This window comes from Canis aureus, chromosome 7 (assembly GCF_053574225.1).
Source record: "Canis aureus isolate CA01 chromosome 7, VMU_Caureus_v.1.0, whole genome shotgun sequence".
NCBI classification, from domain to species: domain Eukaryota; kingdom Metazoa; phylum Chordata; class Mammalia; order Carnivora; family Canidae; genus Canis; species Canis aureus.
The window spans coordinates 58,570,104-58,597,795 of record NC_135617.1 but is presented as its reverse complement, the minus strand read 5'-3'; the positions used below and the strand labels follow the sequence as shown (position 1 = coordinate 58,597,795).

Here is a 27,692-nt window from a genome sequence, read left to right as displayed (position 1 = left end):
GAACTACTGTAAAACTCAATAAAAGTCCTTTTACTAACTTCCTGGCTTTTGAATTCATACTAAGCTGAATAAAATCTTTTCAAATTAATTTAGTTATCATCCTTTAGGCTGTGAGCTGAGATTCTGGCTCTGTCAGGTGTCATCTGCAGAATTTTGGTAGACTGGCCAGACTGCAGATGGGCGATATTTCTCCTTGGCTCTAACCCATGTTATCCTTAATGCAGGCATAATTCAGAGTGCATTACGGTGAGAGAAGGAATTCCACCACACAAGTCCTTCTGACCTCGAGATTATAAGATTTAACATGTGTGTATGTGTATTATGTCACACATCCACATATATTTGTACATAAAATAGAGATATCTGTATATTACCTAACTGAAGATTCTAGGTTTTTCTTCATTTCTTTTCGAGAGTCAATGATTTTGAAGAAATGTGACATTTTTTCTGGGGGGGAGGTTTCTTGCCTCCCCCACTGCCCTGGTGAAAATCTTGCTTGGAACAATACGTCTTCTGTGAAACAGTCTCCACAGAAAGTTGTGGAAATAAATCTTCCCTCTCACCACTCAAACTGAAGTCAAACCGAGTAGAGCACAGAGGCTTTGGAAGGATTGACACTCAAAGGAAGAGGGAAAAGTGTCTTGAAAATGGAAGAGGTTGGGGGAGGGCCCAGCATAGAATTCCCTTCTGGCGACTGTTCTGTGGCACTGGGAGGGTGTGAGTTAGGCAAAAAAGAATATAAAGCCTTCCCTTAATAAATCTTCAGCTGTTACCTTTCATGTCCCTTTAGTGGAGAATCGTAACGGCATGAAAGGGGATGTGGGGCTCTACTTGTCTTAACTCTCTGCTTTATGGGTGAGAGAAAACCCACAGGTGAACCAGAGCCAGCCCCGTCATGTGGCTCCTGTTCCTTAAGTGGTCACAGGCCAGCTTGAGGCCTGGTGAGCCACCATGGTGGGCACAGCGGACCAGCAAGCAGGATTTCAGACGGGGGCGGTGGGGGGGTGTCTCTGAAAGCTCCTCACTTTCATTCTGATGAAGCCCCTTGTTCTCAACTGTTAGGGCCAGAAATCCAGTCAAAGAGCCGATGGGTTGATAGATGTCTCTTGTGAATTAAGATAAGTCTGTAAATAACATTTATTTTGTTTGATTAATTTAAACATCGCCTTCTCCATGGGATCTGACTTATCACCTTATTAAATTTCACCTGATTCCCCCACCCCCACCCCTACATGGTGCTTATACGCGGTGCAATGAATCGAAACCCTCTCTGTGTGACAGGCACTGTGCTGGGTGCTGTCACGGTGATTCCACTGAACCCTGAACACCTCCCCGTCGAGGCAGGTTCTATTCCTATCCCCACCTCATACACGAGGAAACCAAAGCTTAACAAATTTAATGGACTGCCAGGAGCTGTCTGAGCAGCTTGACGGGTCATTCCCCGGAAGGTCACCGGCCAAGACTCACAAGGCCGGTGGTGGCCTCCTCGCTCCCCATTCCCCTCCTTCTGTGGTGAAAGCCTGGGCTTCCAGAAACGTCTCTGAAGGAGAAGCCCTGTGGTCCGCAGTTCGTGAGGCACTTTCCGGCCTTGCTGTGGGTTCCTGCAACCTGACTTCCAAACAGAGGCATTTGCTAATTTCCTGAAGAAAGCTCCAGGAAGTCTTGTCCTCGGGTGAAAGCTGTTCGCAGTAGGTGAGAAAAAGGGAAGTTTTCAGACCACCACACACTTGGAGGTTTCATTTTCAGTGTTGTGTGGAGCTGACAAATAAACCTATCTGACTTGGCTCTCCTTCTCCTGCCCCGCCTCCTGCCTCTCCTCTTTTCCAGATTCATGCGAATGTTTTGGTTAACTTTATCCCCTCCTGTGTTATTGTTGTTGTACCACATATTAATGTGGTGCTTCTGTAGCCCAGAGGAGCACGGTTGAGTTACAGTAACAAGCTACGAGCTGAAGGAAAGTGCTGCAGTTTTTGGCTGGTCCAGTCCCAAATATACACCCGCACATCTGGACAAGAGATCATGTGACAGCTTGAAAAGCCAGAAACATATCCTGGCTACCATAAAAAATGGGTTCTGTTAAATTAAAAAGGCTTTAAATACTGGCTCAGCTGGTTTTGGGGGGGGGTGGTGTCTTTATTTCTCTCTCTCTTTTTTTTTCATCGTTCTGGAATGTGTTTGTGAGATTTGTGATTGTCGAAGCTTTAATTTAATATCGTGAACCCATCATATGGTGAATTTGTTTGCAAGTTTTTCTGAGGTGCGGCCAACCCTTCTCTACTTTCCTCACTTTGGGCCTGGTTTGTCAATTTTTTGGGATCAAGGCTTCGTATTTTGGTAAGAAAACAAAAAACAAAAAACAAAACAAAACAAAAAAAGCACTCTAAAAAGAAGAAACTCTCCTCTTTCCCACTGGCCAACCCCTCCCTCAGATCCCCTCAGGAAAACCTTAACCTGCCCCCCGCCACCACCACCAAAGCCTGTCTCCTCTTACAATCTTTAAGAAAGATCCCGTAGGGTAGTAAGCTTTAAAATATTATTGGTAAAGAGAAATGTCATTGTTTCTCTCTGGATAGAATCCAGAACAGATTGAAAATAAAACATTTCTTGAGATGAACGGATGTTAAACACCAAAGTATGGTTAAGAATCTATCCTTGCAACTCAGAAAAAAATATATCTATTTTCTTTTTCTTACGCAAATAAAACATTCTTGTGTTGCCCGCTGGACATATCTTTCTCCCTGATTTACCAAGATTGCAGAAACCAGGATTAAACAAGACACCCATTCCAAAACCAAAAATCTGTTTTCTCAAACTATCCAAGAGAGAATGACTTTCGAAGTGAGCATGTGATTAAAAGACAAGATAGAAAAACTGTGCCTTGCTTCTCTTTAAAGAATAAACAGCCTATTAGGCAGAGTTGTTTCTCTTGGCATTTGTACTATCTGCTGCTGCTGATTTGTCTTTTCATTTGGAAAAAACTAATAGAAACAGTATTGGTAAAATGTCACCAGCTTTGGGTTTCCTAAAGTATGTGAAAACATTTTATTTTAACATATTCATAAGTTTGGCGCTTCTCTTCCCACCATGGACTGTCAGCTTCCTGGGAGCAAGGGCCTTGCCCGTCTTGCTTGCTGCTCAGTCCTCGTTGGTCTCACCAATGCTGCTGCTCGGCGTGAGCTGTGTGCCTCTGTTTACCTCTCCAGAAGTACCCCCCCTTACCCTTCCCTACTCCATTCTGCACCCTGGAGCTGATTTGTGTGAACTGAGTCAATAGACTCTGTAATGGTTATGTGCCAACTGGCCTGGGCCAGGAGATACCCAGATAGCTGGTAAAACATTATTTCTGGGAGTGTCTCTGGAAGTGTTTCTAAAAGTGGTTAACATTTGATTCGGTAGACTAGATAATGTGGGCACGCATCATCCTATCTGTTGGGGTAGGGCAGAGCCAAATGGAACAAAAAGGCCAAGGAACAGTGAATTCTTTCTTCTTGAGCTGGGACGTCCATCCCTTTCTGCCCTCAGACATCAGAGCTCCTGGTTCTCAGGCCTTTGGACTCCAGACAGCACCAGCAGCCCCTAGTTCACAGGCCTGACCCCACTAGCTGTCCTTGTTTTCCAGCTTGCAGATGGCAGACTGTGGGACTTCTCAACTCTATAACCACATGAGCCAATTCCTATAATACCTCTCCTCACAGTTCTACTTCTTTGGAGAACCCTGACATACCCGGGCTCCCTGTTCCTCTGGCTTCCCTTTGGATACAGCCAATGGAGACACCAAGGTACATCAGCAGAGAGGCTGGCTGAGTCCCTGGCCTGTAGCTGGAGCCTGTCAGACCTAGGGATGGTAATGGCTCCCCTTCTTCTAGTCCCAGGGCATTGCACTAGCCTTTGTAATAGTTTCTTCATTACACTCATAAAATGACCCATTTGAGATTATCTGTTTCCACTGCTTTCTAGATCTTGCTGGCATCCTAACAAACCTGGGATTTATTGAATGAACAAATGGAATGAGATTTTACCATAATGAGCCATGCTTCTGGATTGTTGCAACAAGCAGGTTCCAGAACAATTTTATTTCATATGCCATTCCTTAGAAATGGAGTAGACATCATGAGTTCAAGGCTCCAAGGATGTGCTGGAGTTGTTTTGCCCCACTAAAAATCCACAATCTGCTCCTGCCCTATCCTTACTTGGTTTCTTTTGTGATCGGTGATATGAACAAAAACAAAGTGGTTTGTTGCATTCAGAAAGCTCCTTTATTGAATCATCTATTGTTCATCCATTAATTAACTTATTTATTCATCATTCAATAGAAATTTAAAAAACATCCGTATGCATCCAGGGATGGCAATTTTAATTTCCTCTTGCATGCCACCTGGATGATTCATAGAGCATGGCATTGCAGAGAATTCTGGAGCCGTCTGGGATCAGCGGGAAAATGTGCCAGATCAACCAGTAATGTCTGCCATAGACAGAGAAGTAGAAGCACATGTGATCAGTATTCACATGACTAGTATTTACCATTCCTGTGTTAGATGCCACTGAGTGAGCAAAAAACCCAAAATAAATCCTCATTACAAGATGATTGTTGCCTTCAGCTTTGCTCCTTCATGTTAAAATTGCACGCCTGCTCAAGAGCTTCTGATACACAATAACTACTAACCCTCAGACACACCCAGATGCTTTACTTTGTTTTACAAAGGAATCATTGACCTGCCAGTGCCCATTTTCCTTATTTACATTCCAGACAAAACACAAATTAAATATAAAGTTCTTCAATCTACTTTCCTGAAATGTAAATGACAGGCTGCAATGACAAGACAGTCCCCTACTTTAATTGAGATGAAGATTTGCTAACTGGTTTTTATCACTTTAAGGTAATTTGTCACAACCATCACTCCAGAGTCAATGGCATCTTTTCCAGAAAATTCTTCTCTCCAGACCAGTCTTCCTGGATTTTCTTAGTAATTAAGAGAACACACATAAGGAACTTGCTGTCTTCATCCTTTCATTCTTGATTACAGTGAATTTTGGTTTTATAGTCAGTTCAACCAGTAAGGCAACGGATTTGACATGCAGATTTCCTTGAATGGAGCTTCCCATATTCCATGACCCCCTTGGGGTCAAATTTTCTGACAGCTCTGTTTGGTACCTAACCCTCTTTCCTGAATCCTGTTTCTTTGCTACTACCTAGCTCTGGAATCCTGGGCAAATTACTTACCCTCTCTGGGCCTTCATCGTACAAGAGGGGATTACATAACAAAAGCTAATATTTATTGAGCACGTACTTTGTGCTAGTCTATACACTAAATGCACTTTACTACATGTGTATACATTTAATACTAAATTAGTATGCTAAATATGTAATAAATGGTTTTTCCTAGGGATCAGCAAACACTTTCTGTAAAGCAAATATTTTCAGCTTTAGAGAACATATTCTCCATTGCAGCTACTTACTTCTGCCACTGTACTGTGAAAAGAGCCATAGTCAGTGTGTAAATAAATGGCTGTGCTCTAATAAAACTTCATGTATAAAAACAATCAGTGGGCTCAGTCTGGCCCACAGACTATAGCTTGCCACCCCTGCTTTATATGGATTTCCCTAATTAATTTGTGTAACAATCGTATGGGGTAGGTGCTAAATAACTAGATTAAGTCACTTTTCTTAGGTTGCCAAGATAGAAGAGCCAGGCTTCAAATTCAGTCTAATGGCCCTGTTTCTAAGTCAGCCTCTGAGTTGCTAAAGGCACTAAACATTGACCCACTTGTCCTTGCAGAGGGTCTCAGCCTGAGTCCTACCAATTTGCTCCTGTCCCTTTTTCCCTCAAAAAGTCCACGGTTCGCAAGCATCCATTTCCTCTGAATTCACCGTCTGTCCTCAGCACTGAGTTTGGCATCAACTCCAGTAAGTCCTAAATCCTCTTACATTCTGAGAATTAAGTCCTCTGCCAGACTGGGGTTTCTCTCAGTCTACATACAATTGTAATGAAATCACCAGATGAAACCAAAGAGTTCACAATGCCTGTTCCATAAATATGTTGACGATCCTGTGGTTTTGAGTTTGAACCTTCAGTTCCATTGTTAACTTGCCATGTGACGCTGGGCATATCGAAATCTCTTGGTTCCTTATCTATTAATGATGATTAAAAAAAAAAAAAAAAAAAAGCAGCCCCATAGCCCATTGTTGCGAGGACTTGCCAGTAAAAGCATCACACAGCCATGGTGAAACAGAGTACAGGGATGCCAAGCCTTCCTTTTTCATTTCCTTGTTTTGAGGAGTGGCTATAAAAGTATCTTACTGTCAGTTAATGGTGTATGCTGGTGTCTGGTGGCCCTCTATCCTGGGCAGGTGAGTGGAAAGCCACAGTGAGGCTTCATTTCAAGCTCTAGGTGTAGAGCCTCATGTGAGAGGTAGAAGTTACCACTTCCAAACTTCTGTCCTTGTCATCTGTGCTGGATAAAACTCCAGGAGGTGTTGGACCTGTGGATCCACCCATTTGTTGGGCCAATATTTATCGTGTGCCTGGGGAGTGGGCCTAGGGAGTGTGGTGGTGAACAGTACACACTAGGTCTCCCATATTGTAGCTAGAGCCACAGGCACTCAACAGCTCCTCACACAACACCCAAGGTGGTAACGACACAGTGATAAGTGCTGTGAAGCAAGCAAGTGCCATGAGACCTTCTGAGGAAGAAGGACCCCACATCGGGATGAGGAGGGTCCAAGGAAATCCTGCCTAGAATGTGCCTTTACTTCCCTGCATCTACCACCCCTGGCTGTGTAAAGGACCTGAGGACAGAAGCAGCTGAGTGCTCTAAAGAAGTGAGACCAGAGTGTTAGGGGTCTTGGGGCTATGAGTTGAGGCCAGAGAGCAAGGCAGAGGCCAGATCAGGTGGTGCCTTGTAGGTGATGGGAGTACTGATTTTTTTCTAGCATATAAAAAGAAACTATTAAGAGGTAATAAACAGAGGGTAGCAGGATCATGGATGGGCCAAGAAAATATGGGCTTGAAAGGGTACTGATTGAGTTTAAAGCTTTGGAGGTAAATTTGGCCCCAAGCAGCTTTCTCAACCTTCTCTCCCACATCTCTTTATATTTACATTTCACTTATATAAATGAAATATTTACACTTCATTTATATTATATTTTACTTATATAAAATTATTTATATATTTACTTTATATTATATTTGTATCTCAACCCTTCTCTCTAACGGACAGGTCTTCTCTAGGTCCCTTTATGCCCCACTCCATGGCCACACCTCTGGCAATACCCTACTCCCATAGAAAAGTGATCTCATTTCCTTGGTGCTTGTCTAGGGCCTGCCTTCCTTCAGAACCAGCTCTTACCTCTTTCATGAGTCCTTCTTGGGTAGTCCTTCATCACATTACAAGATGTAGTCAGGCACTACAGACAAACTAGAAGGGGATAGGTAAAGTCTTCCCAATCTCTCACTTCAATAGTTTCCCCTAAAGTTCTTTCCAAAAGCCACAGCTCTGGTTTTCTCTCACCAACAAATTATGTGGGGGTAACTAGGTGGCTCAGTAGTTGAGCATCTGCCTTCGGCTCAGGTTGTGATCCCGGGATCCCGGGATTGAGTCCTGTATCCGGCTCCCCTCAGGGAGCCTGCTTCTCTCTCTGCCTATGTCTCTGCCTCTCTCTGTGTGTGTGTCTCTCATGAATAAATTAAAAAAAATGTTTTTTAAAAAGGAAATTATCTGCAGGCCATTAAATACCACCCTTGCTCATCCCTCAAGGTGGACCTCAGAATCGCTCTTCACATGAAACCTCCCTGGCTGCTCCCATGGGAAGGGACTTTGATCCATCCCTCCTCTAAAGTACCAGCTATTTACTGATTATTGTTAAGAAGGCAGAATGAAACAAAACAAAGAAACCTTTTCTGTATAACCATCATGTTCCCTAAGTCAAAGATTTTTTTTAAGTATGAGGATTGTACCTTGTGACTCTTCCTATATTCTTCAGTGACACAGCATCCTGTAGATATTCAATAAATCATGTTTCTTGGTACTTCTGAGTCTGAGGTCACACGATCATTTGTATGCCTGGCTTCGTGGGAGACAAGAGGCTTCTAACCTTGTCCCTTGAAGTCTTTTTCCCATACTGTCATCAGAGTGATCAACCTAAAACTTCCTTCTGTGTCATTCCTCTTCTTTGAGCCATCAGCCTCTCTCCTCATTGGCCACCTAATAAAATCTGAACTCCTTAGAACAGTACCTTCCTGAATCTCTAGCTGTGTTGTAGTTTTTTGTTTGTGTGTGTGTGTGTTTGTGTTAGTTTTTACTACTGCTGTATAATGAATTACCATGACCTCAGCAACTTAAAACAATTCATTTATTATCGCCCACTTTCTGTGTGTCGGGAATGTGGCATGCCTTAGTTTGGTGCTTTGCATCAGAGTCTAAACCAAGCTGCCATCAAGCTCTCAGCTGTGGCTGGGGTCTTATTGGAGGCTCAACTCAGGAAGAATTCACTTCCAAGTTCACTCTGATTGTTAGCAGAATTTATTTACTTGCGGTTGCAGGCCAGAGGTCTCCCTTAGCTACTAGAAGCCTCCTACGGTTTCTTGTCACATGGACTTCCACTTACTTCATGGCAACTTGTTTTCTCACTGCTGACAAGGGAAGGAGGGACTCCTTGCAAGTCTTCTAGGAGTGTTACATAACGGAATAGAATACTACCAACCCTTTTGCCATATTTTATAGGTTAGAGGTCAGTCATAGGACATTTCCATTCACAAAGAAAGAGCATTATACTAGGTTATGAACACCAGAGAGTGAGGATCTAGGACCTGTCAGCCACAGGCTGTGTCTCCTTTCACTGCTTCTGGAAAGTGAACTCTAGGAATACCAGATGTTTCTACTTCTATAAACATACCATGTCTTTTACATCTCTAGGAATTTACATATGCATTTGTATCTGACTGAAATGTCCTCCCCTACTTCATCGCCTCCAGTAATTCTTCCCCAATATCTTTTACCCTAGAAAAATTTAACCAAACCCTTCTCTGCGATACTTCTGCTCTCTGGGATCATATCCATGGTCATGCTCATTACTTGTTTATCTCTGTACAATATAGTAGACTATAGAATATAGTATAGATACTCTATGATATCTACAGTATTAGATTGTCATTTTTGAGATTGGGGAGTATATGTCCTTCATTTATCCATCTCCAGCGTATATAGCTAATATTTGATTGATAAACCTGGAGAATGTGTGAAAGGTGGCCTCTTTAATGGAAAATGGTCATGGATTGAAAATGGAGGTCTGCAACCTCCTTGTTCTCATGCTCCCTAAATAAATTTTGAAAAGTTATTTACCCTTTCACATGTTTTTGAGTGGGTATCTATAACTGATCAGTTGTTATTACATTATGCTGCTATAACAAACATACCCCATATCTTTGTGGCTTACAGTAACAGGGCTCTCTGCCTGGCTTACCTGATAGTTGGGTGTAAGTTGTTTATAGCTCTGTTCCATAAGTCTTCTTCTTTCCAGGATCCAGGCTGAAGCAAGACCTATTGTTTGGGACCTGATATTCTCGAGACAGAAGGAAAAAAAAGCGTTTCGGTAGAACCACGTGATGACTTTTAAAACTTCTGTACTGCTCCGGCACACGTCCCTTCTGCTAGCATTCTATGGACCAAAGCAGGTCATATAGCCATGCGTGACCCAAGTATATTCCTCTTATGAGAATAAGGCAATGAGTAGTTAATTTGAAGCAAAAATCTAATCTATCACTGCATCTAACAATTTTTATTCACAGGCCAGGCTTAATAGTTGGCAAATGTTATGAAGTTTGGCATATTGTATGTGTGCTTTAAATATGTATTTCCCCCTTGGCAAAGGTGGTTCACATGTTCAAATAAATCAGTCAGATCAACTTTGTTTTTGTTAGAAAAAATTGACTTAAAATTTCAGTTCAAATACACTTGTTGATATGTTCCTATGGGAACTGTTCATTTCTAATTCATATATAGGTAGATAGTCACACAGATAAAGTCACAGAGCCTTGTCAACAGTTGGTTTCCTGACAGAAATAAGTTTCTGCCCCTTTAGTAATTCTCACTAAAGTCTTCTCTGCTTTATTGTCAATCAGTTCCTTTTAGAACAATGCATGATTGAACTGTCTCTCTTATTCAGCATCCCAAGGGTTTTTACTCACCAAGGTATGGTCCAAAGCAAGATTTGGATGGGCAAGAAATATACCATATTTTGTCAGATAGGCAACTGTGAAATAGTAGCATGGAGGTGCTTGGTTACAGAGTGTTTATGGTTGCTGACGATCTGGAGAATGATTCTCTCAAATATTCTTGTCTATGTACTCCTCCCACCCCCAGAAGTCTTTGGGCTCCAAGGAGCACAGACACACACCTCATTTAAAGGTTATTTCTGTAAGATATGGAATGCTCTAGGTAGAGGTGAAAGGGAGAAGAAATGGAAGAATCTTGATGAAAAAAAGAACCAGAAAGAACAAAGTAGAATCACAGGCTTGAAGCATATAGAAAAACTGTGAAAGTTGAGAAATAAAGGCTTTCCCTTGCTGAAGCTGGCCAGTGAGATGTAACAAGTCTTCCTTCCTGGAGAGGAGGAGACACCAGTGATGGGGGTTGGGGAAGGAGAGAGAACTTGAGGGCTCGTCCCAGAGTGAGGGGTGAGCATAGAGGAAAGAGTCCTGGACACCAGCCCACGGAGGATGATTGTGTTGGTGCCAGTTTGAGGAAACATCACGTACGTGGTTTCTCTAGCTGATTTTAGAGGAAGTTTTAGAAATCATTGATTTCATCTGCTCGTCACTAGCATGATTAATACATGTTTCAGGACACACACACATGCGCGCGCACACACACACACACACACACTCTTATTAATGAAGCCCGTATGCCTTGTACAAGAAACAGATCACAAAGCTCTGGAAATACTTTTCTAGGACATTTCCTGTCCCTGCCCCCAATCCACTCCATCACCCACCACCCACTGCCTCTTTTCCTTCATTTCTTCACCTTTTATTCTTTCTTCTCCTTTCTTTGTTCTTTGCTCCTTTCCTGTCCTTTCCTTTTATTCCCATACTCATCCCCAAAGGCTCTACCCTGCCCCAATTTTTTGGTCAGCAACTGATTATGAAGGAAATGAACATACTCTTCACCTTGCCTTAGAAAAGCTAGGAAGATGTTAGCTTGGGAAAAGCATCTTTGTTGGGAAAATGAATCAAAGTAATAAGGCATCACTGAAAGTCTCTAGCCAGGTACAATGTGGCACAGCACCAAAAGGCTTTCTCAGGAGCCTTAATCAAATCTATATTAATTATTTAAAAATATGTGTGTGGATGGCACTGTAGGATGCCAGAGGGGGAAAGGAATTTAGGGACCATCTAAATCAAAATGCTCATTTTACACAAGAGGAAACTGAGGCCAGAGAGGAGAAACGATTTGTCCAAAGTTACATAGGACTAGCGATTATCTACCTCATAATCCGTTATATTATGGAAAACATGGGGACCCATGAGTTAAAAATCCAGAGGAAATCTGTTAATGTGCACATATATGTACATAGCAGTTATAGTTAAGTATTGCAGACAAGATGTGCACACTTTTAAATCTCCTTTTTGTTGGGGTTTTAACTGAGTATAGTCAGCTCCTACATATTTAAGAACGGGATACCTATGGTAACTGAGTAACTTGTTTGCCCACTTGTAACCATGTGGCTAGATCAGACAGTGATAAATATCTGAGTAGACTTTTTAATGTTCTGAGTCATGTATTTCTGACTGGGGTCTTCAGCAAAATATGCCTGATATTAGGATTAGCCAAAATGATCTGTTCCCCTAGGAAGCATTTGGCTGGGAATTAGGAGATCTGGGTTCTAATCAAACTCTTCACTGTTTTTTTGTTTGTTTGTTTGTTTGTTTGTTTTATGGCTTTGGGAGGTACCCATCTCCTCTTTGGAACTTGATTTTGGCATCTGCAAAGTGTGAATAATACCTCATCAATGGTGAGAAGTTAATGAAATGTGGAGCATAAAGCACACGATGAATGATTGAATGCTGCCACAACGTAAGGGACTTTAATTTGCATTACTTCCTTCTGTTGCCATGCAGAACTGCAGGTCTTTTTTTTTTTTTTTTTTTTTTTTCTTTTTGTAGGTGAGAGATGTCCTCATACACACTCTCTAGTGGCACTTCCATCTCTGCCCTGTATCTTCCTTTTAGAGAGGCTTTTCTGAGTATCCCCTTGTCATCTGAAGTACTACTCAATCCCTTTCCCTGGCTCACTCTCAACCCACTTTGCCAGTTCAACTTTGACCTTTAGCACTTGTCACCCCCTGGCATATTATAAAGTCTTCGCTTTCTTTCTCCTCTATGCGAGTGGAAGATCCATGAGGGTAGGGACTTTGGCAGTTTAGCTGTCTGCCTTTTTCCCAGGACCTAGAACAAATAGTGCCTGGCTCGTAGTTCATGTTGAATAAGCACTTGCTGATGGGTCAATAAACACGAGACCTCCTGAACGAATGTGATGCAGGTGTATGTAGTAGGAGATGCAGTTGCCGTAGGAAGAAGAAGAGGTGACTCGGGTGGTGGTGATAACTTGGCTGATCCACATATTCAGATTTTGTGGTCTGAATGGATGGTTTGAATGTTCAGAGATAGAGAGCCGAGCAGTTTTATCAGAATTTTACCTCTAAATGTCCAGTGATAGAAAAGACCAGTACGGTTGAGTGTTGGTAGCTCACCAGAGTAAGAAGTGCTCCTGTTGGCATCCATCTAGAGATCTGGGTCAAGCTAAGATGGTGGGGAGGAGCAGTTCATTTTTAAAACACTTGCAACGACAGGAGAGATGAGACCATGAGGAGAGGGTCAAGGACAGGGTGGGAAGGGGGTAGGTTGTTTTGTGGCACTTAGAGACTCTTCACATCTTCACGTGTGAGCCAGCCTCTGCTAGATGCAAGTCATGGTCTGAGACGAACTGTTTGCCCAAACTTGGAAATCTGTGGGTGATGGACTGTACATGGGAAAGTTACGGAAGCTTCTGGAAGCTTCTGGTTTTGTGAACCAAGTACCAGAATTCACCTACAAAGAACATTTGGAACACTGAAAGGAAGTACACTTGGTTCTTCCTCTGAATTAGTGTTAAGGGCAGAGATCTCTAGGTGACCTTGCACTGAATTCACTTTCAAGGTGCTGGGCTGATAAAACCAGCCGTTGCCAAGAGTCAGCTCGAAGATCTTGACCTCTGTGGTAGTACACAAGGCTGCATTGTATTGTATCATGTCACATTTTGTATATGTACACACACATCTTCAGTGTGTGTAGGGAAAAGGCCGCAGACAGAAAGAGGCGGGAAGGGAGAGGGTGGGGATGTCCTAGATGTCCCAGTGAGCAGTGTGGACTGTGGGCAAGGAGCTAGCCTCGTGCTAGCCTCTCCTTATTCTGGATTCACAGCACACTGAGGCCTCTGCAGTGCTCTGCCATCCGACTCAAGGCCCTGCTGGAAATGGTCTGAGCAGCACTTACGAGAAATGAAAGAAAATAGTTAAACACAGCTAATCCCCACCTCCCTCCCAGGTGGCTGTGCCTGTGGAATGCCCGATCCCCAGAAACCCACTCTGCTAGCTGACACAGGTTGTGTCTGCACGTTTCCACCGACCATGTGCAGTCCACAGACACAGGTCTGCCTGTCAGCAATTCCGAGTCATTTTCTTTTCCATTCTGGTTTCGGGGCTAGGCCTCTGGAGGCCCCAGGCATATCCATGAGGGGCTGCCCTGGGGGGCCTAGGGGATGCTGAACTGTGGGGGTCAGCTGGGCTTTGCCTGGGTCTGCTCTCTCCTAAGGAAACAGATGACTCTTCTGGGGTGTGTCTGAGTTTGGCAGTTGTGGAGGGGGAGACAGAGGAGCCTCATCCCTGGTACTCTCTAGGGCCTGGAAAGAGTGTGGAAGAGCCATCCACCCTCCCCATGATCTCATTCCCACCTCCCCACTCTCCTTTAGTCAACAGCAGGATTTGGAGAAGCTCTTTCGGTGTGGCTGTGGGATCCTTGACCTCTACACAGTCCTCCTGCCTTAGAGCAATGGGCTCCATATTGGGATCTTTTAACTTTTCTGTGAAGATCTGGGGAAGCTGCTTTTCTCCTCAGGATGCTTCCTCCTGCCAGCCAAGTCATGTTCCGTTGAGGTCATGGGAGATGGATTATTTTACACAGGCATTTGCAAATGACGGCTCAAACTTGAATCTACAAGTAGGTGTTGATGGCAGAAACTTCCAAGCATCTGTTTCCATCCCTTTGGCACCCCCACCCCCAGCATCTGCTCCACACCTTTTTGGGCTTGCAGAAACTTTCTGTTCTCCTTTGACTTTGTCTTCTCTGGCATTCAGTAGGAGCTCTGACACGTGGAACCCAGAGCTGGGGCGGGGGGTGGGGGAGCCGGGATATTCGAGGTACTGGGGGTTGTCTGCCTAGGAAGACAGTGAGTTCAAGGCTCAAGGCTGAGTGGCATTTGAAGTAGCGCACGGTACCAAAATTCACCCACCAACTGCCAACGCAGATGAGAAGGACCACACACCACTGTTTCCTTTTGTAAGACACCCCCCCTCACCCCCACCTCATGTTAGGGTCAACGTTGTGCTCTCTCCAAGGGAGTTTTTCTTGGCACAATCATGAATTTGTCTCTGTTTTTGACGTAAGTCACAGAACAATTGTTCACAAAGACAGCGAAAGGAAAATGGAGTGATCATAACCAAATCCTCTATCTACTCTTTCATTTCCCACACCTCTGAAGAGGTTTAGATAGGATCGTGGCTTCTTCCCCGCCCCCCAGGATTGTAGCCTGCCCCCCCTCCCCTAAATTCCTTTAGACATTGTGTTATTAGATAGGAGAATTTTCAGAATAGCCCACAATAAGGGTTGGATAACTGCGCTATGCTTTACTCTGACCTTATTTCCCCTTCAGACAACTGTTAACTTGGACGAGGATCCCTCAACCTCCAAAGGGGCTGAAACTGTGAATGTAAAGAGCACCACAGCTTCTCTCCTTTCCTTACCCAAATTGGTGGTCAGTTATTTCACTGAATTTGCACCCATTTCTAAAAATCTTCTAAGTCTAGTGCATACAAAACCATATAAAGATAACATTAATTCTAAACAACAACATATATAAAAATCAGATCCTGGTATCTTCCTCAAAAGCCTCCAGAGCCTCCTGGCTACCTGCAGGATGAAGCCCAAAGAATTAGCCAAGATGCTAAGTGCAGTTGCATAGGTTGTATACTGCACAATGCTGAGGGGCACTGTATTCTTTGCAACCATACTAAGGCTCAGCAATAAGCAAAGCATTCAAAGCTCTTCACAGTACATTTTCAAGCAGCTCATCTAATTTTATGTTTCCTAAGCCTATAGGTACACCTTTAACTTTAGCCAGTCTGGTCTTATTGCCTTTAAATACATCTTGGAATTCTACATCTTGGCCTTTACATACACTCTTCCCTGAGCATGAGGAGCATGGGTTCCTCATTTCCACCCAGCTGCATCTTCCCAGTGCTTTAAAACCTACCTTAAGTTTCACCTTTTCTGCCCACCTGGAAGCCATTGCTATTGCTTCTGAGTTTCTAAAGTACCTGTTGTCAGGAGGCCTCTTGAGACACGTTGCACACAGAATTTTGGTTTCCTTCTCAGGAATTCTCTATCTCCAACTAGATTATGAGCATTTGAAGACAGAGCCCATGTTAACATTTCCTGGATTTCCTACAGCACCAGACGCAGTGCCTGACATACAAAGTGTGCTCAAGAGATTGTTGATCTACTGGCTGGTTGGTTCAAGTTGCTTTGGGAAGAATCCACGCACCCTCTCTCTCACCCCCTTGTTATTTTATTCCAGTTCCTGGAATTTCATAATAACAGAGATGGTTCCAGAAAGCTGATACAGGCCATTTCCTCCAAATAAACCCATGTTTTCATATGACAAGCTGCGGAACTCTCTATAAAAGGAACCCTCTGTTTGGGTCCCCATCAAACACATGCCAGATAATAATGATAACAAAACAATGTCCATTTATTTAGTGCTTACCGACTATCTGCACATGGGCTAAAGACTTTACATACATTATCTTACTTAATCCTCAGCAAACCATGGGGTAGAGACTCATGTTTTCCCAGCTTTATAGATGAATAAACAAAGGCTCAAAAAGGTGAAGCAGTTTGTCTTAAGTGACAGAGCTACTTAGTGGTGGCCCTAGGATTTGAACCCAGTCCTTCCTTAACCACTGGGCTGGTACACAAGATTTCCCAGGTCAGGTTTACAGCACTTTTGCAGGGCATCCCGGTTGTAAGGCACTCTGTGTTCAGAGCTGACCTTAATGTGGCCACAGGCCCCCATGCTCATAGCGTGTCTGCCAGAAACTAGTTAATAGGCCTTATCTTTAAGCTATTGGACTAAGTCCCTTCCTGTTCTAAGAATTTATGAAGCTACAAAAAAGCAAAGACACGGCCCTTGCTCTCAGGAATTTACAATCTTGTTGGGGAGGGAAGATAGAAACCTTTAGTAGAGGAAGAGTTAGCTAAGTAGAATTAGTCCCACCCAGGTGAGTGGTGGAGATCGGCGGGTTCAAGCACATCAGAGGGTCAGAGGGGCCAGCACTCTATCTCGGCAAGCAGAGTGTTCTAGGCAAGCAGAGTGAGCTCGGATCTGCCATCAGAAGGATGCCTTTTCTTAAAGGACAATGAGCTTGACCTTCTCAACAAGGCCCGCAGACGCCTTGCCAGAGGAGTGAGTGGTGCATATCACAACCCCAGGATGTTTATCGGCCAGGCCATTTTGACCCTTCAACAAGATGTTTCTTGAGCAAATTTTTTGGAATTTTGGTGGGCTCTGACCTGCAGTTTTCACTTCCAAAATAACTTGACTTTTCTAAAGTGGTAATTTCATTTTCATGATAATACTAAACTGAAGCCACATGATCTCTAATTGGAAGCAGGTCTTGGGCCGCAGTGTTGCCAAGAAGCAGTAAGAAACATGCTTATTCTACTACTTTGCTTGAGGCACTCAGCATTTTTGAATGCCTGGGCAGAAATATAGTTTTTTAAATAAAGCCAATCCCTGAGAGAGGAGGGGGCAAAAGGAGGAGAAAGAAAGGCGGGGATGGGGGTGGTTAGAAATGGAAGAATAGGGAACGTTTGGGTTTTTTTTCCCCCTTTCTCCTTCTTTCTAACTTTTTTTTTTAAATTAAAAGGAGGGAAAAATCATACTTTTTTTTTTTTTGTATTTAAATTCTCCCGTGTGTGTCTGCCATCTTCTGGGTATTAGTGAAATCGGGGTGTGTTCTGCTGTCTCTTGAGGTGAGGGCTGGGGCATCGGGGACATTCTTTGGACTTTCGAGGTTGCTGTTGGGATTTCCTTCAAGCCAGCGAAGCGCAGAGCCCACTGCATGAGACACGCTGGGAATCATTCCTTCTTAAAAAAATTTTCTTTCCCACATCACACTTCACTTGTTTTATTAATTGCATCCTGATGAGAGATGCAGTAACTCTTCCTCCAGTGGCAGTTGGAGATTGTTTTAAGAAGTCTCTCTGGGGGGAGACAAGAAAGCAATCCCAGCTTTCCTGTGACAGAGCAGCAGAAAGTGTCCCAGGGAAGGCTCCAGAAAATACTGACATGAAGGAAATCTTTTAATGACGTTTTGAAAAAGAAGCAAAACAAACCCCTCTCCGAAAACAGAAATTATATAACGGATTAAATGCATATCGGAACTTTCTGACGGAAGCCAAAGCTGTTTTCTAAATACAGTTGGGAGCTTAGTAAATCACATGGTGTTTTCGGAGACTCTTCCTCTCCCTCTGCCCTCAGTTTCCTGCGAGGCAACATTTTAGACAGACTCGCTGCAGGGGGTGCCAGGGTCTGAGGCTGTGTCCCACCCCTGGTTAATGCCCTCCCTGCGCCCCCTCTGGGCCGCAGCCCCGCAGCCGGGACACCTCCCTCCTTGTCTGCGCAGGCCCTCCCGCTGGCCCTGCCACTTTTGGCCTTGGCCCTTTCTGCCAGGGCTCCCCATTGCCTGGGCTGTGCCGGAAAAATCCCTGGCATGATTCTTACTCTCCCTTTCCTACTTTGCACACCATACTAACTGCAAGATATAAAAGGAAGAATGAGGAAGCAATAAAGGAAGGGCGAAATGAACGAAGGGGGAGAGAGAAAGTTCTAGATTTCAGCCCTAACTGGGGCCTGTAAAAAGCCACTGTGCCCTGAGTTGGCAAAGAGTAGCCCAGAACTTGGGTTGAAAGAGAAAGTCTCGTGGGGGAGACTATTTAGAAATGCAACCACAGTGCCCCAAGATAGATGTGACTCAGTGACTTCCCAAAACATGAATTTCAGATAAATATCACGTTACATCCTTCTTGTGCTTTTCAACTTGATTTTTCTAAGGTAGTCGTTGACATTTTTAATTGAAACCCCGCTGTTACACACCCACTCCAGTTTCCAGGGAAGGCGTGCAGGTGGTGAAGGTCCAGCAGGGATGTGTGCTTTCTCCTGACGTCCCCAGGGACCCCTAGGCCCTAAAGCCCGAAGAAGCCAGAACATCTGGTCCATTTCAGCAGTTTATTCGCAAGTTCAGCCTGTCATCTGGATGTTTTGTCTATGCAGTGCCAAACATCTGGGTTGACATTTTTTTAACCAGACTTACTAGATGTTTTGGCATTGTGTAGACAGGAACTCAATTTTTAAAGTTATTTCTCTACTCATCTGCGATTCTAACCAGTGCTCTGGTACAATGAAGGAGAGAGATACAAATGAAGACTCCCCCCAACCCTACTCCTATTGTTTTGCAATTTTAGAGGTCTCTATACCACTCTAAATCAGTGATCTGACAGCTTTACTTTTTTATTAGATGAACTTTTTTTTTTAATTTTAGTGTTTTACTTTTTTATTTTCATAGATGAAATTGACCAAAATAATGTGATGTGTTCATCTTAACAGGATACAACCTTAGATGTTCTAAATTTATTTTAAGATAATTAAAATTCTACTGTCTTTAAGCAGCTTGAAAACATAGAGGCAAGAGCTTAAAAATAGAGAATTGAGTCTTGAAAATAATTTATGAGAATTAGGTTACCACTGGATTTTCATACTTATTTGAGTTAAGTTTGTGAGATCCTGGAAGGGAGATATGATTTTTAAAAATCTTTATCCTCAAACTGGTCACAGTTGTTGTTAGGGATGGCAGTGATGGTGATACAGGCAGATAGAATGTGAGTTTATATATTTTTTTCATTTATTTAAAGTTATTTTATGCTGTTTATCTTTCACTTGTATGTTCTAGACTGTAAGTAAATAAAAATGTGGTTTGTACCTTGAAAACTGGTGTTTCACAACACTCCTGAACTAGAGAGACCTTTCTCTGTCCTCAAAACAGTAGGAAAAGTTAATATCTTACGAATTTTTCTATGCTAAATGGCTTCAATTTTGGGGGATGGAGGACCTAACCATGAAGAAAGCCTTGTTCCAGTATTGGATATGTTTTTGCCATCAACTCTGTGTAAGCCTTGGTCAAATTCCTTCTCAGTTCATGAACTCTGGTGGAGACAGGGGGAGCAAAGAATAGCGTTGGTCAGGCTGGGAGATCTATGAGGTCAGGGCTCCACTTATGAAGTGAAAATTTCACAACAGTGTCTTATCTATGGATATTTGCTAGTTCTTCTTGTGAAGTGGACTGATGTCAGGAATGCCCCCATGTTGCCATCTTGAGCACTCTGCTACTCTTTTCAGAATCCTCAGGAAGTTGCTATACCCAGCAAAGCTGTCCTTCTGAAACAAAGGAGAGGTAAAGACTTTCCCAAATAATAAAAAACTGAAAGAACTGATCACCACTGAAGGAATAAGATCTGTCTTATAAGAAACACTGAAGAGCATTCTATAAGCTGAAATTAAAAGATGCCAGTTACCACTGTAAAAACATATGCATGTGTTAAACTCCAGCAAAGCTAACTATGTAGTCAGAGTCTGATTCTCTCCGATTTTAATGGTAGTATGTATATCACAACTCTAGTTTAAAAGTTTAAAAATTATATTAAAAAGGACTATAACTATAATAATTTGTTATTGGATGTGCAATATTGTAACATTAAAATCCTAAAATGGCAGAAGGGAGCAATAAAAAAATAAAGTATTCATATGCTTTTAAAGTTAATTGTTATCAACTTAAAATAAGATATTTTATGTAAACCTCATGATAACCACAAAGTCAAAACCTATAGTATATATATATAAAAGATTATGACATATATGTCAACAAATTGGACAACCTAGAAGAAATGGACAAAATCCTGGAAACATATAGCTTGTCAAGACTGAATTGTGAAGAGACAGAAAATCTGAACCAACCATTTACTAGGAAGAAACTGAATCAGGAATCAAAAACCTCCCAATAAACAAAAGTCCAGGATCAGATGGTTTCACTGGTATATTTTACCAAACAATTAAAGAAGAATTAATACCAATTTTTCTCAAACTATTCCAAAAAATAGAAGAGGAGGGAATACTTCCAAACCCATTTTACAAAGCCAGCATTACTCTGATACCAAAACCGGATAAGGACACTAATCAGAAAAGAAAATTACAGGCCAATATCGCTGATGAACATAGATGCAAAAATCCTCAACAAAATTAGCAAACCAAATTCAACAATGTATTAAAAGATATCATATACCATGAGCAAGTGGGATTCATTTCTCAGATATGATGATTCAATATCCACAAATCAATCATCATGATACAACACATTATAAAATTAAGATAATAATAAATCATCTCAATAGATGTGGAGAAAGCATTTGACAAATTTCAATATCCATTTATGATAAAAATCCTCAACAAAGGGAAGATAAAGAAAATACACCCTAACATAAGGCCACATATGGCAATCCCACTGCTAACATTATACTCAATAGTGAAAAAATTTTCTTTTAGGTGAAGAACAAACAATGATCTTTACTCTAGTCACTTTTATTCAACATAGTACTGGAAGTCCTACCCAGGGTAAGTAGACAAGAGAAAGAAGTAAAAAAGCATCCAGATCAGAATGGAAGAATTAAAACTGTTTCCGTTTGCAGATGACATGATACTGTATACAGAAAACTCAAAGGACTCCACTAAGACAGTTAGAACTAGTCGACAAATTCAATATAAGTGAAGGATACAAAATCAATATTAAAAAATTATTGGTCTTATATACTAAAAATGAGATATCCAAAAAAGAAAGAAAATAATCCTATTCACAATAGCATCAAGAGCAATAAATATTTAGAGAAAAATTTAATCAAGGAAGTAAAACATCTGTAAACTGAAAACTACATGACATTGATGAAAGAAATTGAAAAAGACACAAATTAACAGATAGTTCATGTTTGTGGATGCAAAGAATTACCTTTGTTACCCAAAGTTATCTACAGATTCGATGCAAATGTTCAATGCCACTTTTTTTACAGAAATAGAAAAAAAAATACTGAAATAGTATAGAACCACAAAAAAACCTAAATAGCCAAACAACTGCACTATTCAAACTATATTACAAAGCTATAGTAAACAAAACAGTATGGTATTGGCATAAAAATAGATGGATAGATCGATGGAACATAATGAAGAGCCCAGAAATAAACCCACACATATATATTATTAAGGAAACACAACCCCAAACCACAATGAGATATCACCTCACACGTTTTAGAATGGTTATTATAAAAAATCCCTTCCCATTAAATTTTTTACAACCTCTCATCAATTTTCTGAGTCATTTTATTGCATTATAATGTTGTAAGATCAGTGCCTAAGGTTCTTAAGTATGTAATTATGTAGGTAAGAATATAAAGGACATCAACCACTAAGAAAAAAAAAGCATAAAGGATATTATCCATACTGAAAATTTATTGAAATGTGTATAAATAATATAAATTAGACACTATATAATAAATGCTTAAAAATCCTACTAGTAAAACAAAATATAGGTTATATGATATTCATGGGTAGTAATCCCAGTTTATATTCTTATTTGTTTTCACAAAACATTGGTGGAGGCAATTAAGCTCCACACAGGAGCTACATTCATCATAAAACTGGATTGCAACAGGAGATTGTGGGAATCCGCTTTGACCTGGAGGAGAGATGCTTATTCTCTAAGGCCATGTGACAAGAGAGGAGAGTCTCCTAGGATGACATGGTCCTAAATTGAGCTGCATGGATTGAGTGCAGATGCCATTGCTTTTGATATCTTTTTTCACAATACTTAAAACATAGACAAAGATTTGAGGGTTTCCCCCTCTATATTCATTTCTTACTATACCTATGGGGTCGTCCTATAAAAAGTAAAAGCTGAAACCAGTCTTGCTATGGGAAACCAACTCTAAGTTAGATCTCTCTGCTTTTTTCCCAAGTTCCTATTCAATATTTTATTACAAATATGAAATCAACATCCTATAAGTGTGAAATCAGGTTAAAATGAATCGAGCAAAGTAAATTGCAAACCCAGTACCATATTATCACATTATACCCCCTTCAATACCCAACCAGGTGGTCCCTGCGGGTCCCAAGGTATGGCTGACATCTAGGGAAGATTCTAGGAATCTACCTTGCTATAGGCTCTGAGAGTTGTCTTTCAATAAGGGTCACTTCCATAGAATGCAAACATGATCACTTTGATCATACAGGTCTTTCCCATCTTTGAAGATTCTTCTCTCCCAACTTCTATGGTACAAGAGATATAGCAGTGTTCCATGTTATTTTTTTTCTGCATTAAAATTGTTCTTGTGCTATAGAAATGATGAGCAACATTTGGAAAAGACCTTCAAATTATTACTATTATTTTTTTAAGACTTTCAAATTAATTCTCTGTGGTCTGACCTTCACTTTCTGGTCTAATGCTCTGCAGGATCTTTAATCAGCTGAGCTTTCCCTCTCTGCACACATTACAAATGCACAAATGTGCCCAAGGCTACCAGGAAGGAGAAGAAACACGCGTTAGAGAGTTCTCTAACTCAGGGAAGGGAGAGAAACTCAGCTAGTCATCTGAATGAAGTAAGACAGAAACTCATTCGTTTTTATTATCTCCTACAGTGTCTTCAGTCTACAAGGCCTTGGACTGGCGAATCTCAGTCAATGTGCTGAATTAAACATTTGCTTTTAAACTCAATGGAATTATTTAAAATGACAGCAAGGCTATGGATTCACAGAACCTCCCTCCCTGCTGAGACTACTCTCTTTATGAGCTTCCAAGCCCGACTATGAGAAGAATTAACTTCTCCTTGTATAGCAGTTTAAAAGGAGTCATAAGGAAATGACTTTTTCAAACTGTTACTGCCAACAAAAGTGAAAATCTCCAAATTAATGTGATTGAGTCTTTTGGGAAAGAAGTTAGAATTCTCTCACAGACAATTGGGTGACAGTATCTCAGAATTTAGGGAGCTACAAGAGAACATCTAGCTCCATCCTTTTATTAGGCTCAGAATGGTGCAGTGGCTTGATACTGAGACCCCTTAGAAACCTCTTGGTCTTTCATTCTTTTTTTGTAGACTACAGGTCTTTGTCATTCTTCTTCCTAAATAACTTAAACTCCTGGAAATTTAATTTTTCTAGAAAAATTAATGTTACTAATCAAATGCTCTGAGCCTTTAAGATCCATTCCATTCAAAGTCTTAACAGCAATTGAGGAAGAGCAAGCTAAGAGAGACACATGGACACGTCTATCCCTAAGCACACTTACCTGAATTCAGTAGCCGAATCTTCATGACTACCAGCTATAGAAGAAAGTTAAAAATAAAATTAATTTTAGGGAACAGCACATTTTAGTAAACAAATTCTTAAGTCTATGATTTGAAAAAGAGGGATCCAATTATCCTCGTTAGGGATAACTAGTATCCAAGTTTTAAAACCTGGCTCTTAGAGGCACAGTTTTCTGCCAAATCCAGCAGAAAGGATGGACACCGTCCATCCCTGTTCCTACACTGGTCAGGACACAGACAGTGTGACATCAGCTGCCTGTGACATCAGCTCTCTTTCACTTAGTTCTGAAGACAATAGCTGTTCAGATATATTATGGTCACCATGAACATATAAAATGCCCCAGTACTACTTTGATTCATTCCATTCTAAATCTATTCCTTTTCAGGTTTTCTGCTTTCCACAAGAAAATTACAAGTCTCCTAATCAAAAGCCACTTTGAGATTTCAATCAAAAATGGAAGAAGGAGAAAAAACCCAGTAAGGTAAGGAGAATAAATAGCAATAGCCCTGAAACTTAAAAGTCAAATTATGGAAGACTGGATGGATTCCATATTTTAGCCACTCAAAGGGATAGTATGTAGCCATTTAAAATTATTCAGATATTTGTCTACGACATGAAAGGATTTTCACATTATGCAGCCAAGTGAAAAAAAAAAAAAAAAGATTGCAAAACAGAAGGCCTGCTCTTTTCAGACTTTTATGGTTGATTGCAAAGTGTAGACACCCATCAAAGGAGTTCTCTTAAATAAGGGATCACTTTAGTTCAATTAAATAAGGTGATTATTTTAGCTTCAAGGGGATATTCATGAAAATCTAGGAATATATGTTCCCCAAGACATCCTGGGAACAGGCATGCAGAAGCTATCAGACCCTGGGGACACGGGAAATACAAAACTCTTTGGTACTATATTAAGTTATTTTATCCCAAGACCTTTAGCCACTTAGTTTTGCTTTGCAGAAAAGTTTCAGGGTGTCAGGATGTATATTTCAATAAAAATCAGTTTAAAGAATGGGAAAGAGAACTAGAGCTTAAAGGAAACTTATTTAACATGTGAATATAGGGATTTTTTAACATGCTTATAATTTCTACTTATTCTTTCAACTCTGTTTTTATGAGTCTTAAATTGAGAATTGTAATCACCTGAAGATCATGTTATTATGGTTTCAATGATTACACATCTTTAGAGATATAATAGCATCATTTGATGAACAATTAATATGTACCATGCAGTGCATGGATGCTCATTCTCTCTCCCACTCTCTCTCTCTCTTTTATTTTTGATTATCTAGTCAACAAATAAATAATTATTAGATACTGTCTTTGTACTACCTTTTCTGGACTCCAAATGTTGAATGTTGAAAATTCTGTCTACTTTGTGGGCTTACAGTCTACTTTGGAAGATAAGACAGATATAATATGTTAGAAAGTCAAATTTCCTATGAAGTAAAAATAATTTCTCGGGTAATAGAGAGGGACTATTTTAGCTAGAATGGTCAAGGAAGGCTTCTCTGAGGAGGTGACATTTGAGTTGAGGCCAATGAGAAGAAGCAACAACATGGGGAGGTGAATTTCAGCAGAATATAGTAACAGCCAAGTGCCTGAGTCAGGAGTCGGTCTGGTGTGTTGAAGAAATGGTAAAATGCGCAGGGTGGTTGGAATGGGATGATTGAAGGTCATAGTGCAGGGTCTGAGTTGGAAATGGTAGCCAAGCATCTTAGACGAGTAATAAAAAGTTTGGAGGTCCTCTGATTGTTGTGGTGAACTGTTAGATCGTGTCAAGTGGGGTACATATTTTAAAAGATTCAGGCTGACTGCTCTGGAATGAACTTAGTGTATGCTATGGTCTGAATGTTTGAGTTCCCCCAAAATTCATATGTTGAAATCTAACCTCCAAGGTGATGATATTAGAAGGTGGGGCCTTTGGCTCCACTCTCATTACTAGGATTAGAGCCCTTATAAAAGTGCTGAAAAAAAGCTCCCTAGTACCTTCCATCAGGTGAGGACACAGTGAGAAATCAGCCATCTACAACATGGAAGAGGGTGTTCACCAGAACTTGACCAAGCTGTCACCTTGATCTTGGACTTCCAACTTGCAGAATGGTGAGAAATAAATTTCTGTTGTTTAAAAACCACCCAATTTGTGGGGTTTGTGGACTAATACAGGGTACAAAGGAACCCCTAGGGAAGCTCTGGTGAGACTCTGTAGCTTGGACCAGAATGGTGGTCAGTAATGGTGAGATGTGGTCAGACTTAGGCAGAATCCAATTTCTGAAGGTGGATTGGACATGGTGCTAGTGGCAAGGGCTGGATGGATAAGAGAAAGAGAAGCAAGTTTATGTCTTCTCTCTTTCTTAGCTTCTTTGCTCTTTATTCATTTACCCAACAAATATTTACTGAGCAACTGCTGCAGGTCAGGGACAAAGCTAGGTACTGATATAAAATCGTGAGCAAAATCCAGACACAATCTTTGTCCTTATGGTGTGTAGAGGACAAATGAGGAAAATGAGTTAATCAAATAATAAAAATATAGAATAAAAAAATCACACTATGATGAATGGCATAAAGAAGAGGTGCTACATGATCCAGTAAGGGAGATACTTGATCTAATTAGAGAGATAAAAGGAGAGATTCTCTGAAGAAATGTTGCTTGAAATAAAGGGGGAGTAGGAGATATCTAATTAAGGAAGAGAAGCCAGACAGGGAACAGTATGAAGAGTCCTGATGGCAGAAGAAAGTAAGGAACTAAAGAAGCCTAGTATGCATAGAGTGGAGACCATGAAGGATCTTATTGCAAACTCTAGGAAAGAATTCTAAATCTATCTTAAGAAAAATGAGAAGTCATTGAATGATTTTAAGTGGTAACAGATGAATTGTTTGTGTAGAAAATGGTTTAGAAAGAGGCCGGTGAGAATGCAGGTGACCCTGGGCAGGTAGATGTTCCTATACATAAGAGATAATGATGTCTTTCACTGGTTGGTGCAACTGCATGGGATGTTGGTGCCCTTTAATGAGATGGAGAGAACAGGGGGTAGTGGAAGGAGAGTTGGGCGGGGGGGATGGGGTTACTGGGTGATAGGTAGGCACTGAGGGGGGCGCTTGATAGGATGGGGTGTTATACTATATGTTGGCAAATCGAACTCCAATTAAAAAAAATATACAAAAAAAAAAAAAAAAGATGGAGAGCTCTGGTGGAGCATCATCCCTGGCATGTCAGCTTCCTCTTTGGGTTTCTCTGTTCTAACTCACAGTTCAATGAGACAACATACAATCCAGAAGTAAACCTTATACATACATGGTCAACTGATTTTTCACAGTTTTCAAAGAAACCCAATGGCAAAAATCACCTTTTCAACAGATTGTACTGGAACATATGTGGGAAAAAAAAAAGACCCTTATTACATATCTCACACCATACACATAAATTCATTTGGAGTGGATCATAGACATGAACATAGTTAAAATCATAAAGTTTCCAGAAATCTTTTGACCTGGACAAGGAACAGATTTCTTACAGAGTACATAGAAAAATAATAATCACAAAAATAATATATTGAAGTTTATTAAAATTTAAAACTTTTCTTCAAAAGCTACTGAACGGGCAAGAAGATGAATGGACAAGTCTTAAATTGGGGATAAGTGCTTGCATTCCATTATTTGTTATAGAACTTGTATTCAGAATTTGTAAAGAACTCCAACAACTCAGTAATAAAAATATGAAGCTTGAACAGGCGCTTCTCAAAAGAAGATAAATGAATGGCCAGTAAGCACACAAAATAGTGCCTAACACTGTTAATTATCAGAGAGATGCAGATGGAAATTACAATCCTGTGCACTATTCACCTGCTAGAATGGCTAAAGCTAAAAATGCTGTCAATAGTAAGTGTTGATGAGGATGTGGAGAAACCAGAACTCATATACAT

General features: G+C 41.0%; 1 protein-coding gene and 1 long non-coding RNA gene across 29 annotated transcripts in view; one reads left to right on the top strand and one right to left on the bottom strand.

The window, feature by feature from the left end:
• Positions 1-24,018, bottom strand: part of LOC144317436 (uncharacterized) — a 30,330-nt gene extending 6,312 nt beyond the window's left edge. For 4 of the 5 annotated variants that reach the window (XR_013383452.1, XR_013383454.1, XR_013383450.1 and 1 more), the window contains exons 1-2: positions 23,753-24,004; positions 9,461-9,551 (exon numbers count right to left, since the gene is read on the bottom strand). This is a non-coding gene — a long non-coding RNA (uncharacterized LOC144317436). Of the gene's footprint in view, positions 1-9,460; positions 9,552-23,752 lie in introns of all 5 variants that reach the window. The other variant, XR_013383453.1, reaches the window with a different exon arrangement.
• A 43-nt stretch (positions 24,019-24,061) lies between these two features.
• The window catches only part of LOC144317435 (uncharacterized), an 80,237-nt gene continuing 76,606 nt past the window's right edge, over positions 24,062-27,692 (top strand). For 22 of the 24 annotated variants that reach the window (XR_013383434.1, XR_013383437.1, XR_013383435.1 and 19 more), the window contains exon 1: positions 24,062-24,253. The gene's annotated coding sequence lies outside the window, so the exon portion shown is untranslated. Of the gene's footprint in view, positions 24,254-25,768; positions 25,873-27,692 lie in introns of all 24 variants that reach the window. The other 2 variants (XR_013383441.1, XM_077903798.1) reach the window with 1 other exon arrangement.